Source organism: Magnolia sinica, chromosome 12 (assembly GCF_029962835.1).
Source record: "Magnolia sinica isolate HGM2019 chromosome 12, MsV1, whole genome shotgun sequence".
NCBI lineage: Eukaryota > Viridiplantae > Streptophyta > Magnoliopsida > Magnoliales > Magnoliaceae > Magnolia > Magnolia sinica.
In genome coordinates, this window is record NC_080584.1 from 56,964,773 (window position 1) to 56,985,355 (window position 20,583).

Sequence of the window (20,583 nt, forward strand, 5' to 3'; positions counted from 1 at the left end):
ATAATCAGTGCATCAGAAGATGCCCCTATGTCGCTATTTAGCTTTCTCATAGTCTTCCCTTAAATGGATGAGAAAATGGTGTTGACACTAAGGGTTTTATTTACAGTGCACATTGTGTCCCCCAACAACTCATACGATGCAAGAAGAGAATTCAACAATATACCTATCTATTCCTCATCTTTGACCACTTCCTCCATATCTAACAATTTACACATCAATTTATTAAAGTTGTTAATGTAGGCTTCTAGATCTCCTCCATCTTCCATCTTGAAGGTATAACATTATGGCTTCAAGTGTAGGCGATTTTCAGAGGACTTTTTTTTTATATATAAACAAAATCTAAAATTATGTAATTTCAAAAGTTTTAAAAGTAATAATCCTCATTTCCTAACATAATCACAGAAGTAGCATGTCCAAGACGATCAGACTGTCCATCTGATTAGCTACCTGATCAGGAGAGCCTGATCACCCTAAAGTAGGAAATCAAAACAGATGCAAGCCATACTAGAATTGTGCTTGAATCCATACAACCGAATCAATGTAACCCCATTCAAAATCTCAATTCAATCAGAGCCACACAGGCATGGGCCACAGGTAACCCCAAATATGATTGAATTAACAAAACTGTTTATATATAAGAAACTTTAAAAAATAATAATAAGCCTAGCTGCATCAGGAAACAACTACAAACTAGCCTTAGATTGCAGAGAAGGCCTTTTTCCTGCTTCCGCCAGAAGATCCTACTGGAATGACTTTCAAGACATTAAACCTCACTATCTTTAACAAGGGCCTGCACTGGCCGATGATGACGTGATCACCCTGCTTAACACGGAAGCATGGAGATACATGCGCTGGAATGTTGGAGTGCCTTTTCTCATGTCTCTGGTATTTCTTCACATAGTGAAGGTAGTTCCGGCGGACGATGATGGTTCTCATCGTCTTGGAACTGTGGCAGGTGCCCGCTACGATACGACCCCTGATGGAAACAGTTCCGGTAAAGGGGCATTTTTTATCGATATATGTCCCTTCGATAACATCTTTGGGAGTCTTGAAGCCCAATCCAACGCTTTTCTAGTAACAGTTTCTGCCCTTCCCAGGCCTCTTCCCCTTCCCAGATTTCTTTGAGCTCAGAAACACCTTTGGTTGCTTTAAGAACTCTTTCAGAGGACTTCTTTACATAGATGTTCTCTAACTTCGCTCATAAACTAGCCACAGTTTTCTCCCTCAAAATATTATAGAGAACCTCATCCATAAGACATAAACAAATAAAGGCTAAAGCATTACTATCAAGGTTTTCCCATTCTTCATTTCATGATAGATTTTCGCTCCTCAAGAGTTTTAATCTCGCCTTACTTGGTTAATAGGCTAATCATCTAAACCTTCTACAACTCAAAATTATTTTTTCCTGAGTACTTCTCAATATCAAACTTTCCATTTCCCATTATTACTAACCCTGCAGATTCAAATTTGTGCTCCAACGATAACTCTGATACCACTTGTTAGGGGTTTGTGCTACGGAATCACACATATATGGATCTAGGATAGCAATCCAAGAGCACCAAGCAAACACAAGAGAACACACATATTTAACGTGGAAAACCCTTGCGGCAAAAAACCATGGCACAAAGCGACAAAATTCCACTATGAAAATAAATGATTACAAAGAGAGAGGACTTACCCGATTCCAACAACCTCAAATCTCACCCTTACTACACCCTTTGATAACCCTAGAACCCTTTTAGAAACCCTTAGAAAACATTTAGGAAGCTTTAGATTAATACTTTAGAATGGCCCTAGGGACTCCTATTTAAACCCCACTTACGCACCTTCCTAGAAACTGCCTTAAATTTATGTAGTCCGCACACAGTCTATATAACCTTCGACTAGTCGAGCCAGGGCTTCGACTAGTCGAAGGACCCCTTCGACTGGTTGAGCATGTCCCTTAATTGGTCGAGTGTCCCAGAGATCCCAAATACATAGTTGTTGGACTTCGAGTCGAGCAAGTCCCTCAATTGGTCAAGCAACTCGGACAAATTTAAGACATCTGATATAACAATAGTAAAAAGTGAGAGAAATGTTTAATGTTAAAACTCTCTCGAGGTCCATCATGTTGTTTATATGTCATCTAAACTGGTCATAAGTCATACCCACTAGGATGAACCGACAAATGTCTCACAAGTGTTTCAATGGTAGGTGTTTAATACTCATTATTTCTTGTCACATGGCTTACTGGAGTTTCGAATTTACCTCATTTTTTGGCTCACCCATTAACATGAGTTGGAAAAACAGATAGATGTGATGGATTTCTCAAAAACATCACCATAACCCCCATAACTATTCGAATGGTGAGCATTCAATGATGAATATTTAATGTTATATGTCCACTTGAATTTCGGATCTGCCTTATTTTTGGGCCCACCTGCTAAAATGATCCAACTAAAATGTTGGAGAGGGGTTAATTTCTCAAAAAGTCACATTGATCTGCATGATTTTTTCATTGGTCTTAAAATGAAGAGATGGAGAGAGAGAAAGAGAGAGAGAGTTTTAAGGGTGAACATTCAATGCCCACCATTTCCTGTCATTCCATTCACTTGAGCTTTGATCTGCCTATTTTTGGGCATGCCCCCTTAAATGACCTACCTAAAATGGTGGATGGGTTGGATTTTTCAAAGATACTATAGTGGCCTCAAGTGCTTGAACGGTGAGCGTTGAATCAACAATATTTTCTAAAATAATCTAGCAAAGCTGATGGACATGCGGATACGATAGAAACATAGCAGTGATCCCATTAGATTTTTAGATCTGATTTATTTTTGGGCTCATAGCATAAAAGTTTCTTGCAAAACTTATGTACAATGTGGATTTTTCAGAAACATCGTGATAAGCCCAGAATGTTTCATGGGTGTTTAATCCCCTCCATTTCCTGTTTTTTATGGCCCACTCGAGCAGTGTGGCTATAGTAACTCTACTTGGCGCACTTTGCACTTCGCACGTGTGCATCAATCGCAATACGAGTGGTCTAATATGAGCTTAGGTGGGATAGGTCTGAAATGAGCTAAGATTTTATAGGCGACTAAGGATGGTCGGATTACTAATCTAAAATAGTCAACCATTTCTAAATACAACTAGCAACCTTAAAAGATACAACAGTTCGAAAATGGATGGGCTATGATGATCCAATGGTCAGATTTTTCGATCCGATGGCCAGAAACGGATCAAATTAATGATCAACGGTCAAAAAAAATTTCAAACATTCTGAACCATTTATGGCCACCTATCAATGGTCCACTCCCTGGTGCCTATATAAACTGGACCATTTTGGTCCAAATTCCATCAACTCATAAACACATCTCTCCTCATCCATCAGATCACATCCACTATTTAATTCTGTCAGAGGATGTGTTATGTTGAATTATTCCTACGTGGAACCTTCGTGATTGCTGAACGTGGGATGCAGACAGGTTTGTCTTATCCTGAAGCAATTCGCTTGTAACCCATCAGCAATTGATAAGGGGGAGAATCATGCTTTAAGGAAAGTGAAATTTTTATGTGATTCAGCCTGGTGAAACAAAAATAATTAATTTTGTTTTCTTTTTATTTTTTGGTATTTTCAACAATGTTAAAGTGTGATTATGGATACCAAAAGTGTTGCATCAGTCAAATTGATGAACCAGTGTCTGATCAGATTGGACTGGTTCGACGATACAAATTTCACTAGGTGGCGAACCAAGCTGAAATTTCTGCTAACTGCTCTGAAGATTTTCTACATCATGGACTTGAATCTCTAGCCTTTGCCTGAAACGACAGAAGTTGACACACCAAAATAGATCGCTACAAGAATCAAGCGACAAAAAGATGAACTATTGTGTTGCAGCCATATTCTCAATGCCCTCTTTGATCGATTGTACGATCTGTACATGGGGACCACATCAACAAAAGAAATTTGAAGTGCATTGGAATATAAGTACAATGCTGAAGAAGAAAGTACACAGAAATTCCTAATTGCCAGGTATTTTGACTTCATGAAGATAGACAATAAGCCACTATTGGCCCAAATCGATGAATTACAATTAATTGTAAATATGATAAAGACTTTAAAAATACACCTACTTGAATCCTTTCAAGTTGGAGCTATTATCGCCAAATTGCCTCTGAGATGAAAAGACTACATGAATAAGCTACTGCATAAATACGAAGAATTCACACTAGAACAAACCAAAAGCATCTTCGTATTTAAAAAGAATCTCGTAAGCAAGACAAGAAGGATGACACAAATGGTGCATCCTCATCCAAGGTGAATGCAATAGAAAGACCATCACAGAATAATAACCATGAGAAAAATGATTCCCTAAAACCTAACAAAGATCATAGGAAATTCAAGAAAACCTAAAAGAAGAAAAAAGGCAAAACCAAGGGTCCTTATTATGTATGCGGCAAGACTGGACATTTCGCCTGAGTTTGTAGGGATCGCCAAAAGCCTAATAATGCAGTAAACAATGATATCGTAGCAATAGTGATAGAAGTGAACTTAGTTCAAGAGAAAGTCATTAGTCGATGGTATGATACAGGTGTCACAGTACATGTATGTAATAATAGATCTGCCTTCAAGAGGTTCAAATGGGAAATGAAGGTCGATCAAAAGTCGTAGATAAAGGATCTGTGGAATTACTCTTTACCTCTGGAAATAAGGTAATCATATCCAACGTACCGCATGTCTTAAACATAAGGAGGAACTTAGTCTCAGGGGATCTCTTGAGCAAACCTGGGATAAGGGTTGTGTTTGAGTATGGCAAGCTGATCTTGTCCAAGAATGAGAACTTTGTGGGTAAGGGTTATACATGCAATGAGATTATCAAATTTTCTTTGAATGAAAAGAATTCTTCTGCTTACATCATTGAGTCTTTAATGTTATGGTATGGTAGACTAGCACATATTGGCTATAGTACCATAAAACTCATGGCTAAGAACAGCTTAATATCATAGAATGATAGTGACAACAGTAAATGTGAAGTATGCATACAATCTAAAATAACTAAGAAACCACTCCCAAGTATTGAGAGATCATCTCAAATATTAAACCTAATGCATACTGATATATGTGAACTAAATAGCGTTCTCACCCGAGGAGGAAAGAGGTACTTAATAACATTTATAGATGATTGTTCAAAAATATGTGTATGTATATCTGTTAAAATCAAAAGATGAAGCATTTAATGCATTCAAGATCTATAAATTCGAAGTAGAAAATTAACTAGTCAAAAAGATTAAAATCCTTCATAGTGACAGAGGAGGAGAATACTTTTCTAATGACTTTTCTACCTATTATGAAGAACACGGCATAGTACACCAATGCACAACAACCTATACACCAAAATAAAATGCTGTAGTAGAGAGAAAAAAATAAGACCTTAGTTGAAATGGTCAGCTCAATGTTAATACAAGCAAAGTTATCATTCAACCTATGGAGAGAGGCATTGTTAGCTGCATGTCACGTTCTAAATAGAATCTCATATAAGAAAACCAAGACCTCTCTATATGAAATATGGAAAGGATGGAAACCAAACATAGGGTATCTTAGAGTGTGTGGGTGTCTCGCATATTGCAGAACTCATGAATCCAACTGAATTAGTACCAAGAGCTATCAGGTTTGTCGTGGTAGGATATGTACAAAATAGTAAGGCTTATAGATTTTTAAACTTAGACTCCAATGTAATCATATAGTTTAGAAATGTAGAGTTCTTTGAGAAGTCTTTATTCATGAAGAAAAAGAAAACTAAGATTCAGTCTCCTAATGAAACTATAGAAGAAACACAACTAGAAGTTAAAACACCAAGTGAATCTCATAAGAGTTAAAGAGGAAGGATAGAAAAGAGTCTTGATGTTGATAAAAAAAATTCACAACGTCTCTCTTTTTATCTAGTAAAGGGTGATAGAGAGAAGACACTACGTGAAAAATGGAAAAAAAAGACGGATTTCGAGACGGTTCTGGACCGTCTCTAAAATTTCTTGGTTTTAAGACGCTTTAGAGACGGCCACAAACCGTCTCTAAAATTTTAGACGGCTCCTGACCGTCCTTAATATTGTCTTAAAAATTTGAACGTCCACAAATCGTTAAGGACGGTCGTTGACCGTCTTATATACGGTCATTTGAGACGGTCATTGGCCGTCCGTATTAGAGACGGTCTTTGACCGTCTTATATGCAATCATTTGAGACAGTCATTGGCCGTCTGAATTAGAGACGGTCATTGGCCGTCCTGTACTTGTAATCTGAGACTGTCAAAGGCCGTCTCTATTAGAGACGGTCCTTAGCCGTCTCATAGCCCTGCCAAAGACCATCTTTATTAGAGACTGTCAATGACTGTCTTTATTAGAGACGGTTTACGACCGTCTCTATCACAGACCGTCAATGACCGTCTCTATTGGAGACTGTCGAAGACCGTCTCTATTAGAGAAGGCCCTAAACCATCTTATATCCCTGCCAAAGACAATGCTAATGTCAAAAATTAAGAAACTCTAAAAATTTAAGAATTACGAAAAAAAATAGTTGAGAAGCTTAAAAAAATAATTAACAATGTTTATGAAAAATTTAAATTTGGAAAAAAAAACTGTAACTTTATAAAAATCTAGATTTTGAAAAAAAAAATTAGAACTTTGAATAATGTTGATAATTTTGAAAAAAAAAATTTGATAAAAAAATGATATTTTGAAAAAGAAAATTTTAAAAATTAAACAAAATTGTGAAAAAATTGACAAATTGTTAAAAAATATATTTTTTAAAAAAGAAAACTAGATTTTGTTTTTTGACAAGAAAAATTAAAAAGTTACTATAACAAAAGTGAGATTTAAAAAATGATATTTTGAAAAAGAAAATTTAAAAAATTAAACAAAATTGTGGAAAAAAATTGACAAATTGTAAAAAAATATATTTTTTAAAAAAGAAAACTAGATTTTGTATTTTGACAAGAAAATTTAAAAAGTTATATAACGAAAGTGAGATTAAAAAATGATATTTTGAAAAAAAAATTTAAAATTTAAACAAAATTGTGAAAAAATTGACAAATTGTAAAAAATATATATTTTTTTAAAAAGAGAACTAAATTTTGTAAAAAAAATGTTAAATTTATTTATAATAAAAATGATATTTAGTTAAAAGAGTAAAAAAAGTATACATTTTGAAAAAAAATTGTTAAATTTATTTGTGAAAAATAAAATTACTAAATTATTAGGCACATCCACTAATTGAACATTTAATTGTTTTTGGACAATTTAATCAGTTCAGATTGAAGAGTAAATAACTTCAGATGTTTAAATCAAATTTCACTGAAATTGTTTATCAATCTTGTATGCTCAATATCTTTCTCATATGTAGCCTAATTGAGGCGAGTAACTGGTCAAAATGAGAGTATTGATCAGTAAAATAGAGTGAATGGACCAGACATGTAAAATGGGTCAAATATTCTGGTCAAAATTGTGATCCAACTTACTGACCTCGTGAGAACCTAAGAATTGATGTTAGTAAGTTTTGTGGGCCCCATCATGATGTGTGTCGAACATCAACACTGTGGATTTGATGTGTCCCCTTTAGGTTATGAAATATCTCAAAAATCATCTGTATGCGAAACTCAAGTGGGCCAACCATCTAAAACTATGTGAAGACATCCTAAAAATATAAAAGCACTTGGTGGGGCCCACATGAGTTCTGGATGCGGTTGAAACTTGGTCTGACCCCTCATCCAAGTGGGACACACATAATGAGTGGGTTGGATATGTGAATCACATTTAGGTAGGCCCAATATATGATTATGAATGTTTTAAGGAAACCCTTGTCTACTACATTTAGGTGAGTTACTTGTTACCCTTACCAGAGTAAACTCTGTGGGGTCCACTGTTATTTATTTATTTTATCCACTCCATTCATCTATGTTAATAGATAATTTGAGGTCTAAAGAACAAAAAGGAAGCATATATATATATCCAAAGCTCAAGTGGACCACACCACAAGAAATAGTGTGATTGAACCTCTACCATTTAAAATTTCTTGGAGACCATAGAAGTTTTGGATTAAGCTGATGTTTGTGTTTTCTATTCATTCATATATTTTTGATATTATGAACAACATTTAACTATTTTTGGACAATCTAATCAGTTCAAATTGAAGAGTAAATAACTTCAGATGTTTAAATCAAATTTCACTGAAATTGTTGATCAATCTTGGTATACCCAAAATCTTTTCTCATATGTAGTCTGATTGAGGCGAGTAACTAGTCAAATTCGGGATATTGACTAGTAAAATAGAGTGAATGGACCAGATATATAAAATGGGCCAAATATTTTGGTCAAAATTGTGACCCAACTTACTGACCTCGTGAGAACCTAAGAATTGATGTTAGTAAGTTTTGTGGGCCCCATCATGATGTGTGTCGAACATCAACACTGGATTTGATGTGTCCCATTTATAGTAATGAGAGATATCTCAAAAATCATCAGTAAACGAAACTTGAGTGGGCCATACCACGATGTTTATTTAAGATCCAACCTATTTATAAGTTAATACAGACATGGATGCAGTTGAAAATTGGTCTGACCCCTCATCCAAGTGGGACACATAATGAGTGGGTTGGATATGTGAATCACATTTAGGCAGACCCAATATATGATTATGAATGTTTTAAGGAAACCCCTCTCCATTATATTATGTGGTGTGGCCCACCCAAGTCATGGATTGACTTTATTTTTAAGCTCTTGGCCCACCTAAGTCATGGATTGACTTTCTCCGTACTGTTCAACGCTTTTCTCGGATCATTTTAAGATATTAACCAAAAAATAGGGCAGGTCCAAAGCTTAAGTAGACTACAAAGTAGGGACTAAACGTCCACCATTAAAAATAACATTCATAGAAATTTTGGATCAAGTTGATGTTTATGTTATCTCTTCATTTATGTCCTTTTGTTTTGGGATTTGATGGTTTTTTGTCCATCTGGATTTGGGTGTTTCAGTATCACATTCCTTTTTTTTTCCCAGCTTTGATGTTAAAATCTCTTTTATAATTCGAATTTCTCCCTTTGTTTGTGAAATTTTAAGGAATCCTATTCCTATAAAAAAAAATAATAAATAAAAATAGAAATATTTACTCATTCTTCATGATTATGAAGTATTTGTCCTTATTATAGCAGTAGTTGAACTTGTTAAACATTGTCTTTTGAAGAAGAATTATAGTCTCAATGTAAAAAAAAAAAAAAAAAAAAGTACAGTTGGCCTTACGATGATTTTAATGATGGATAACCAATCACTATTGTTTTCATGTGGTGTGGTCCACCTAATATTTGAATATGATTCATTTTTGAGCTCATATCCTATAATGAGTTGGCAAAACAAATGGATCATATGGATATATAATATATAAATCAAAGTGGGCCCACATCTACGCCATCAGTCAGATGCACCATTCCATGGTGGGCCTAGGGTTTAAAAATCAAGTCAATACGTGAGTTTTTTGGGCCACACCACATACAAAAGTTGAGAGGGGTTACCCTCCATTAAAATATTCATAATCATTTGTTAGGCCCACCGAGATGTGGTTCACAAATCTAGCCTATCCATTATGTGTGTCCCACTTGGATGAGGAGTCAGACCAAGTTTCAAATGCATAAAAATTTCAGGTGGGGCCCACCAAGTGCTTTTATATGTTTTAGGCATTTCTTCACATGATTTTAGATGGTATGGCCCACCTAATTTCTTTATACGGCTGATTTTTGGGATATCCCATAATTTAAAGGGGACCCATCAAATGCACAGTGTTGATGTTTGACACATGTCATGGTGGGGCCCACACAGCTTGACCTTTGTGTTTAATCCATGTCGTCCCCATGAGGTCAATCTGTGTGGGCCCCACCATGATATGTGTCAAACATCAAAACCGTGCATTTGATGGGTCCCCTTTAAATTATGAGATATCCTAAAAATCAGCTATATACTGAACTCCAATGGGCCATACCATCTAAAATCATGTGAAGACATGCCTAAAACATATAAAAGCACTTGGTGGGCCCCACATGAAATTTGGATGCGTCTGAAACTTGGTATGACCCCTCATCCAAGTGGCGCACACATAATGGATGGGCTGGATTTGTGGACCACATCTCGGTGGGCCCAAAAAATAATTATGAATGTTTTAATGGAGGGTAACCCCTCTCAACATTTGTATGTGGTGTGGCTCACAAAAGTCATAAATTGATTTTATTTTTAATCCCTGGGCCCATTATGGGACGGTGCATCTGACTGATGGGTTAGATGTTTGACACGCATCATGGTGGGGCCCACAGAGCTGTACCAGACCCTGCCTAAATTTGGGCGCGCGCTCAAAAACGGAGCCGCGCCCAAAAATCCCCAATTCCCAAATCTTTCCCTAATCTCTCGCTCTCGCTCTCTCCCTCCGTTCTCTCCCTCCGTTTCCCTAACCCAGATGGTCCGTCTTCTCCTCCTCTCAGCAGCTGTTAGAATCCATGGCAGCTTCAGTAGTTGGGTCTTCCTGCAACGATGAAGGCACTCATTCTCTGTCTCGCGGGGCTTTCAAGAGAGAAGCTCAGATCTGAAAAACCGTAAGAAATTCTTCCTCCTTTCACTTTCTCGACGCAAAAGAGCTTTGAGATCGAATCATTTTGTGGTATTTTCACACAAATCCGTTGAAAATCACGTTAATCCATGTTCTTTCTTTGACTGAGTTGATTTCAGATTGAGAGGTTGATGTTAGGGTTTTGTTTTGTAGTGAAATTGATTGCTTGTTTGTATTGGAGACTGTAAATCTTTGATTTAATCTCTTGCGTTTTGGTTTTATTAAGAGAAAACGAAAATGTTTTTGTTTTTGTTTTTTATTTTTTAATTTTAAAGAAATTGAGGATATTTTTTGGCATATTAGTGAAATTTTCGAAGTTCGAAACTGTAGATCCTTGAATAATCCATCTTTCTTTCTCTTTTTTTTCTTTTTTTTTTTTGAAAAAGATGCTTTGTGAAGGTAATTTTAAAAAACTAGAGGATATTAGTGAATTTCAGTGGGTTTTTATGTTTGGAACTGTAAATCTATGCGATTCCAGTGGATTTTGATGCTTGAAACTGTAACCCTTTTTTAAAGTGGATGGTGAAAGAGGATGTTGGAAGATTATTATTATTATTATTATTTTTAAAAAAAATTTTACTGGCATTTTATCACACACACACACACACACACACATATTTATTTCAAATTAGAGGAATTAAGTGAATTGTAATTTTTGGGATGTTTAATTTACAACAAATTCCTCTTCCTTTTTTATTTTGGTTGTCACTGATCAAATAGAAAGATTTGGAATTTGTTTTTCCTATTTTTTTTCCCATGTCTTCTTGTCTATCTGTCTCTGTTTTTTTTCTTTTTTGTGTGTGTGTGCGCGCGTGTAACTGAGCAAGTAAGAGGCGCTAATGCAATTTCCGCATGGGCAAATTGAAGAAGCAAGCAATTCCTGGCACATGCCAACCTGGCACTGTTGGAGATCACTGCCATTCACCAGATGGGGCCTAGCATTGTAATGTTCTGGCCTGAAAATCAAGCCAGTATTGCCCACCTACCTATCCACATATGGTTGACTAAAAAGGGTGCTTAGAAAAAAAAGATCGACATTTAATGTAATATGTGCATGTGTTGCCTTCCTGATTAGTGGATCAACCTGATTTTTATGCTAGGGCATGTTCACAGTGGGACCCACCTGGTAAAAGATCAGGGAATGTTCACGTATTTGCCAGTAGACACATGGACTGCAAATTGTTTCGACGGTCTTGCCTTGTGTGCATTGCCGTAACATTCCTCTTAGCATATTATAGGGCTTCAATGAATTTAGCAGATTATCTGAAGTAGCAGTGCCGATACATTGTTGATGCAATTTTTTTTCTTCTTCATGTTTTGTTTTGAAGAAGCTTACTCTTTTTTTTTTTTGTCTCCGATATGTTTCTACACTAGTTTGTTGGGTGGATGGTCAACTGAAGTGGAATATCCAAATTTGGGTTGGTCACATGTGTTATTGGTTAAGTCACTAATGAATAAAATCTTTGGATCTAGGAGATATGGAGAAAACAATGGGTCTGGAGTGGGGTTAGACTTGAATTTTAGTTGAACTTTCAATGCTTTGGAAAGATAAAAACACCGACAAGCCCAAAAATTGGATTTTAGGTTCTGCTCAAGTTTCAAAGGAAGTTGCTCATACCCAGGCAAGTGAAAACTTGATTAGATATGGGAAAACGTGCTGAGCTTCTCTAGTAATCAATCAATTTGTTTTTCGAAGCTTTTAAACAGGTGAGTTACACCCGTACTCAACCCAAACCTCGAACAGACCTATTCAATGCAATATCTAAATTATTTCAGATCTCTATTACCTGGTTAATTAAGAACGAGGGTACTGGTATCTTATCATTGCAGAAAGACTAAAAGCAGAGCATCAGAATTGAAATGCTTCCTTTTTTACTAAATTGCTAAAAATTGAAGTACATCATCTTCTTTTTTTTTTTTAATAGATAACACAATAAACAGAAAACACAACTTGATTTTATTTATTTATTTATTTTATTTTAAATTTTTAAATCAACCCTTTTGAGTCAACTACAATGTCATGGAGTGTGTCATATATTCAGTTGTACATGACAGACACATTATTATAATATTTATCAATTGTATCTGTTAGTGTAGACTCTTTCTTAACAAAATTTCTGAGCTAGTTATGACGATGAGGCAATATGGATGAGAAATTAATCAATTGCCCTCAAAGTTGTTAACGAGTACTTTATATGGTATGTATTTTAGAAATTAATCAACATTCTTGCAATTGAAGTAATAGGGATGGGAATTGCACATGCTTCAAGGTGTCTGGATAGGGGTGTAGTTGGGAATTCATGATATTTTATAGGGCTATGTATGATTTAGTGGTGTGACTGAGGATGAGATAACACATGATTCAGTTAATATTAGTATTTTTAATTAAATGCCATGATATAGATGAGTTTAAAAAAGTCAGGGTCTGTTTGGTTTCCAGTAATGAATGAGTTGATTTCACTTCAAATCTTTCATATATTTCCATTTTTTTTCTCATTTTGGCTATTATTCGCTTCAAATTGTCATAAGCGAGTTAAGTCTTCTTGTTGGTTCATCCACACTTATATGTTTTCCCTAGTATTTCATATTATTTTCTAATATTAAGTTTCGTTCATGTTGTATAATGTTAGGTAAGGGAGGGAATGCCAATAGATTGCCTAGAAGCATGGTGGCTTTTTGTGTTGGTAGGCTCAGTAGAACTGCAGCAATGATACAGCACAGAATCTTGATTAAGGTAATATATGAGAATCTTGAGAATGTCTTATGTATTTGCTCGAAATTAATGGAGCATTCCCGGATGTGCGTCGGAGCTATCCGGATGAGCGGGGGTCCCTAGAAGGTGGGAACTGCTGTTATGACCATGATGAAGCTGTCCATTTCCTATGGACAGCATTGGAGGGGCCTGGCCATTTGGACAGGCCATGTTTATGTATTTGCTCAAAATTAATGGACCAGACCCGGATGTGCGTCGGAGCTATTCGGAAGAGCGGGGTTCCTTGGAAAGAGGGAACCGCTATTATGACCATGATGAATCTGTCCATTTTTTATGGACAGCATTGGAAGGGCCCGGATGGCCGTGTTTATATCTGTATTTGCAGGGACCATACCCTTAACCTAAACCAAAACCTATGACCTAAAACCTTAACCAATAACCTAAACCTCAACCTTAACCTAAACCTAAACCTAAAACCTAAATGTATTCTCAAATCCCTAAACCTAAACCTACACTTAATCATAATCTTAATTCCCTAACCTAAACCTATACCTAAATTTGAAAACCCAAACATAAACCCAATCCCGAACCCGAACCTAAACCTTAACCTTAACCTATTCTCAATTCCCTAAACCTATATCTTATAACCTAAACCTAAACCTTAACCTATACCTATAACCTTAACCTAAACCTAAACCTTAACCTTAACCTAAAACCTAAACCTATAACCTAAACCTAAATCAAAACATATAACTAAAACCAAAACCTATATCCTAAACCCGAACGCATTCTCAAATCTTATGACCCATAATCTAAACCTAAACCTAAACATAAACCTATAACCTATAACCTAAACCAAAACCTATAGCCTAAACCTGAACCCATTCTCAAATCCAAAAACCTATAACCTAAACCGTTAACTTATAACCTAAATCAAAAGCTATAACCTAAACCAAACCAAACCTAAACCTAAAACCAAAACCTAAACCTAAAACCTAAACCTATAATCTATAACCTAAATCAAAACATATAATTAAAACCAAATCCCAAAACCCAAACTCAAACCTAAACCTAAACCTAAAACCTAAACCTAAACCTATAACCTAAACTCAAATCCCTAAACCTAAACCTATACCTAATCCTATAACCTAAACTCAAATCCCTAAACCTTAACTTATAACCTAACCTAAACCTATACTTATAACCTAAAACTATTCTCAAATCCCAAAACCTATAACCTAAACCTAACCTTTCCCTAAACCTATAACCTAAACTCAATTCCCTAAACCTAGACATAGACCTATACCTATACCTATAGCCTAAACTCATATCCCTAAACCTTAACCTATAACCTAACCTAAACATATACTTATAACCTAAAACTATTCCCAAATCCCAACACCTATAACCTAAACCTAAGCTTTCCCTAAACCTATAACCTAAACTCAATTCCCTAAACCTAAACCTAAACTTAAACCTATACCTATAGCCTAAACTCATATCCATAAACCTTAACCTATAACCTAACCTAAACCTATATTTATAACCTAAAACTATTCCCAAATCCCAACACCTATAACCTAAACCTAAGCTTTCCCTAAACCTATAAGCTAAACTCAATTCCCTAAAGCTAAACCTACACATAATCCTAATCTCAACTCCCTAACCTAAACCTAAACATAAAGTTGAAAACTCAAACTTAAACCCAATCCCGAACCTGAACCCGATTTCCTAAACCTAAACCATAACCCATTTTCAAATCCAAAAACCTATAACCTAAACCTAAACCAAAACCAAAACTTATAACCTAAACCCGAACCCATTCTCAAATCACAAAACCTATAACCTAAATCCGAACCCATTCTCAAATCCCAAAACCTATAACCTAAACATAAACCTTAACCTAAACCTATAACCTATAACATAAATCAAAACCTAAACCTAAACCTAAAACCTAAACCTATAACCTATAACCTAAATCAAAACCTATTACCTTTCCCTAAACCTTAACCTAAACCTAAACTTGAAAACCCAAACCTATAACCTTAACCTAAACCTATAACCTATACCCTTAACCTAAACATGTCGCCTATAACCTAAACCTAAACCTAAAACCTAAATATATTCTCAAATCCCTAAACCTAAACCTACACCTAATCCTAATCTCAACTCCTTCACCTAAACCTAAACCTAAACTTGAAAACCAAAACCTAAACCTTAACCTATTCTCAATTCCCTAAACCTATAGCTTATAACCTAAACTTAAACCTAAACCTAAACCTAAACCTTAACCTAAACCTATAACCTATAGCATAAACCTAAACCTAAACCTAAACTTGTAACCTATAACCTAGACCTAAACCTAAAACCTAAATGTATTCTCAAATCCTTAAACCTAAATCTAAACTTAAACCTAAACCTTAACCTAAACCTATAGCCTATAGCCTTAACCTAAACCTATAACCTATAACCTAAACATAAACCTAAATGTATTCTCAAATCCCTAAACCTAAACCTACACCTAATCCTAATCTCAACTCCCTAACCTAAACCTAAACTTGAAAACTTAAACCTAAACCCGATCCCGAACCCGAACCCGATTTCCTAAACCTAAACCTTAACCTATTCTCAATTCCCTAAACCTATAGCTTATAACCTAAACTTAAACATAAACCTAAACCTAAACCTAAACCTTAACCTAAACCTATAACCTATAGCATAAACCTAAACCTAAACCTAAACCCGTAACCTATAACCTAAACCTAAACCCAAAACCTAAATATATTCTCAAATCCTTAAACCTAAATCTAAACCTTAACCTAAACCTTAACCTAAACCTATAACCTATAGCCTTAACCTAAACCTGTAACCTATAACCTAAATATAAACCTAAAACCTAAATGTATTCTCAAATCCCTAAACCTAAACCTAAACCTACGCCTAATCCTAATCTCAACTCCCTAACCTAAACCTAAACCTAAACTTGAAAACTAAAACCTAAACCCGATCCCGAACTCGAACCCGATTTCCTAAACCTAAACCTTAACCTATTCTCAATTCCCTAAACCTATTGCTTATAACCTAAACCGAAACCTAAACCTATACCTAAACCTAAACCTAAACCTATAACCTATAACCTAAACATAAACATAAAACCTAAATGTATTCTCAAATCCTTAAACCCAAACCTACACCTAATCCTAATCTCAACTCCCTAACCTAAACCTAAACCTAAACTTGAAAACTCAAACCTAAACCCGATCCCGAACCCAAACCCGATTTCCTAAACCTAAACATTAATGTATTCTCAAATCCCTAAACCTAAACCTACACCTAATCCTAATCTAAACTCCTTAACTTAAACCTAAACCTGAACTTTAAAATTCAAACCTAAACCTGATCCCAAACCCGAACCCAATTTCCTAAACCTAAACCTTAACCTATTCTCAATTCCCTAAACTTTTTGCTTATAACCTAAACCGAAACCTAAACCTATACCTTAAACTAAACCTAAACTTATAACCTTAACCTAAACCTAAAACCTAAATGTATTCTCAAATCCCTAAACCTAAACCTACACCTAATCCTAATCTCAACTCCCTAACCTAAACCTGAACTTCAAAATTCAAACCTAAACCCGATCCCAAACCCGAACCCAATTTCCTAAACCTAAACCTTAACCTATTCTCAATTCCCTAAACCTATAGCTTATAACCTAAACCGAAACCTATACCTAAACTTAAACCTAAACCTATAACCTATAACCTAAACATAAACCTAAAACCTAAATGTATTCTCAAATCTCTAAACCTAAACCTACACCTAATCCTAATCTCAACTCCCTAACCTAAACCTAAACCTAAACTTTAAAACCCAAACCTAAACCTGATCCTGAATCCGAACCCGATTTCCTAAACCTAAACCTCAACCTATTCTCAATTCCCTAAACCTTAACCTATAACCTAACCTAAACCTAAATCTATAACCTAAACGTATAACCTAAGTGTATTCTAAAATCCTTAAACCTAAACCTACACCTAATCCTAATCTCAACCCCTTAACCGAAACCTAAACCTGATCCCGAACCCGATCCCAATTTCCTAAACCTAAACATTAACCTATTCTCAATTCCCTAAACCTATATCTTATAACCTAAACCTAAACCTAAACCTAAACCTAAACCTATGACCTATAACCTTAACCTAAACCTAAACTTAAATCTGTAACCTATAACCTAAACCTAAACCTAAAACCTAAATGTATTCTCAAATCCCTAAACCTAAACCTACACCTAATCCTAATCTCAACTTCCTAACCTAAACCTAAACCTAAACTTTAAAACCCAAACCTAAACCTGATCTTGAACCCGAACTCGATTTCCTAAACCTAAACCTCAACCTATTCTCAATTCTCTAAACCTTAACCTATAACCTAACCTAAACCTAAATCTATAACCTAAACCTAAACCTATAACCAAAGTGTATTCTCAAATCCTTAAACCTAAACCTACACCTAATCCTAATCTCAACTCCTTAACGTAAACCTAAATCCGATCCCGATTTCCTAAACCTAAACATTAACCTATTCTCAATTCCCTAAACCATAACCTAAACCTAAACCTAAACCTGATCCTAAACCCGAACCCGATTTCCTAAACCTAAACCTCAACCTATTCTCAATTTCCTAAACCTTAACCTATAACCTAACCTAAACCTAAATCTATGACCTAAACCTACACCTAATCCTAATCTCAACTCCCTAACCTAAACCTAAACCTAAACTTGAAAACCAAAACCTAAACACGATTCCGAACCCGAACCCGATTTCCTAAACCTAAACCTTAACCTGTTCTCAATTTCCTAAACCTATAGCTCATAACCTAAACCGAAATCTAAACCTAAACCTATAACTTATAACCTAAACATAAACCTAAAACCTAAATGTATTCTCAAATCCTTAAACCTAAACCTACACCTAATCCTAATCTCAACTCCCTAACCTAAACCTAAACCTAAACTTGATAACCCAAACCTAAACCCGATCCTGAACCCGAACCCGATTTCCTAAACCTAAACCTTAACCTATAACCTAACCTATACCTAAATCTATAACCTAAACCTAAACCTAAATCCTAAGTGTATTTTCAAATCCTTAAACCTAAACCTACACTTAATCCTAATCTCAACTACCTAAACCTAAACTTGAAAACCCAAACCTAAACCCAATCCCCAACCCAAACCTGATTTTCTAAACCTAAACATTAACCTATTCTCAATTCCCTAAACCTGAACCTAAACCTAAACCTATAACTTTAACCTAAACCTAAACCTAAACTTGTAACCTATAACCTAAACCTAAACCTAAAACCTAAATGTATTCTCAAATCTTTAAACCTAAACCTACACCTAATCCTAATCTCAACTCCCTAACCTAAACCTAAACCTAAACTTGAAAACCCAAACCTAAACCCGATCCCGAACCCGAACCCGATTTCCTAAACTTAAACCTTAAACCTTTTCTCAATTCCCTAACCTATATCTTATAACCTAAACCTAAGCCTAAACCTAAACCTAAACCTAAACCTGTAACATATAACCTAAAGCTAAACCTAAAACCTAAATGTATTCTCAAATCCCTAAACCTAAACCTACACCTAATTCTAATCTTAACTCCCTAACCTAAACGTAAACCTAAACTTGAAAACCAAAACCTAAACCCGATCCCGAACCCCAACCCGATTTCCTAAACCTAAACCTTAACCTATTCTCAATTCCCTAAACCTATAGCTTATAACCTAAACCTAAACCTAAACCTGTAACCTTCACCTAAAACCTAAATGTATTCTTAAATTCCTAAACCTAAACCTACACCTAATCCTAATCTCAACTCCCTAACATAAACCTAAACTCGATCCCGAACCCAAACCCGATTTTCTAAACCTAAACCTTAACCTATTCTCAATTCCCTAAACCTATTGCTTATTACCTAAACCGAAACCTAAACTTATACCTTAACCTAAACCTAAACCTAAACCTATAACATATAACTTAAACATAAACCTAAAACTTAAATGTATTTTCAAATCCCTAAACCTAAACCTACACATTATCCTAATCTCAACTCCCTAACCTAAACCTAAACCTAAACTTGAAAAAACCAACTCTAAACCCGATCCCGAACCCGAACCCGATTTCTTAAGCCCAAACCTAAATGTATTTTCAAATCCCTAAACCTAAACCAACACCTAATCCTAATCTCAACTCCCTAACCTAAACCTAAACTTAAACTTGAAAACCCAAACCAAAACCCGATCCCGAACCCGAACCCGATTTCCTAATCCTAAACCTTAACCTATTCTCAATTCCTTATACCTATAGCTTATAACCTAAACCTAAACCTAAACCTGTAACCTATAACCTAAACCTAAACCTAACACCTAAATGTATTCTCAAATCCCTAAACCTAAACCTACACCTAATCCTAATCTCAACTCCCTAGCCTAAACCTAAACTTGAAAACCCAAACTTAAACCCGATCTCGAACCCGAACCCGATTTCCTAAACTTGAACCTTAACCTATTCTCAATTCCCTAAACCTAAACCTAAACCTAAAACCTAATATATTCTCAAATCCCTAAACCTAAACCCACACCTAATCCTAATCTCAACTTCCTAACCTAAACCTAAGCCTAAACTTGAAAATCCAAACCTAAACCCGATCCCGAACCCGAACCCGATTTCCTAAACCTAAACCTTAACCTATTCTCAATTCCCTAAACCTATAGCTTATAACCTAAACCTAAACCTAAACCTAAACTTAAACTTTAACCTAAACCAATAACCTATAACCTAAACCTAAACCTAAACCTAAAACCTAAATGTATTCTCAAATCCCTAAACCTAAACCTACACCTAATCCTAATCTCAACTCCTTAACCTAAACCTAAACCTAAACTTGAAAACCCAAACCTAAACCCGATCCCGAACCTGTACCCAATTTCCTAAACCTAAACATTAACATATTCTCAATTCCCTAAACCTATAGCTAATGACCTAAACCTAAACCTAAAACCTAAATGTATTCTCAAATCCCTAAACCTAAACTTGAAAACCCAAACCTAAACCCGATCCCGAACCCGAACCCGATTTCCTAAACCTTAACCTATAACCTAACCTAAACCTAAACATAAGCCTAAAACTTAAACCTAAACCTAAAAACGAAATGTATTCTCAAATCCCTAAACCTAAACCTACACCT

At 35.5% G+C, this 20,583-nt stretch overlaps 1 pseudogene; it reads right to left on the minus strand.

Moving 5' to 3' along the window:
• Window positions 1–502: 502 nt before the first annotated feature.
• LOC131220081 (small ribosomal subunit protein uS17-like) overlaps window positions 503–20,583 on the minus strand; it is a 31,311-nt pseudogene continuing 11,230 nt past the window's right edge.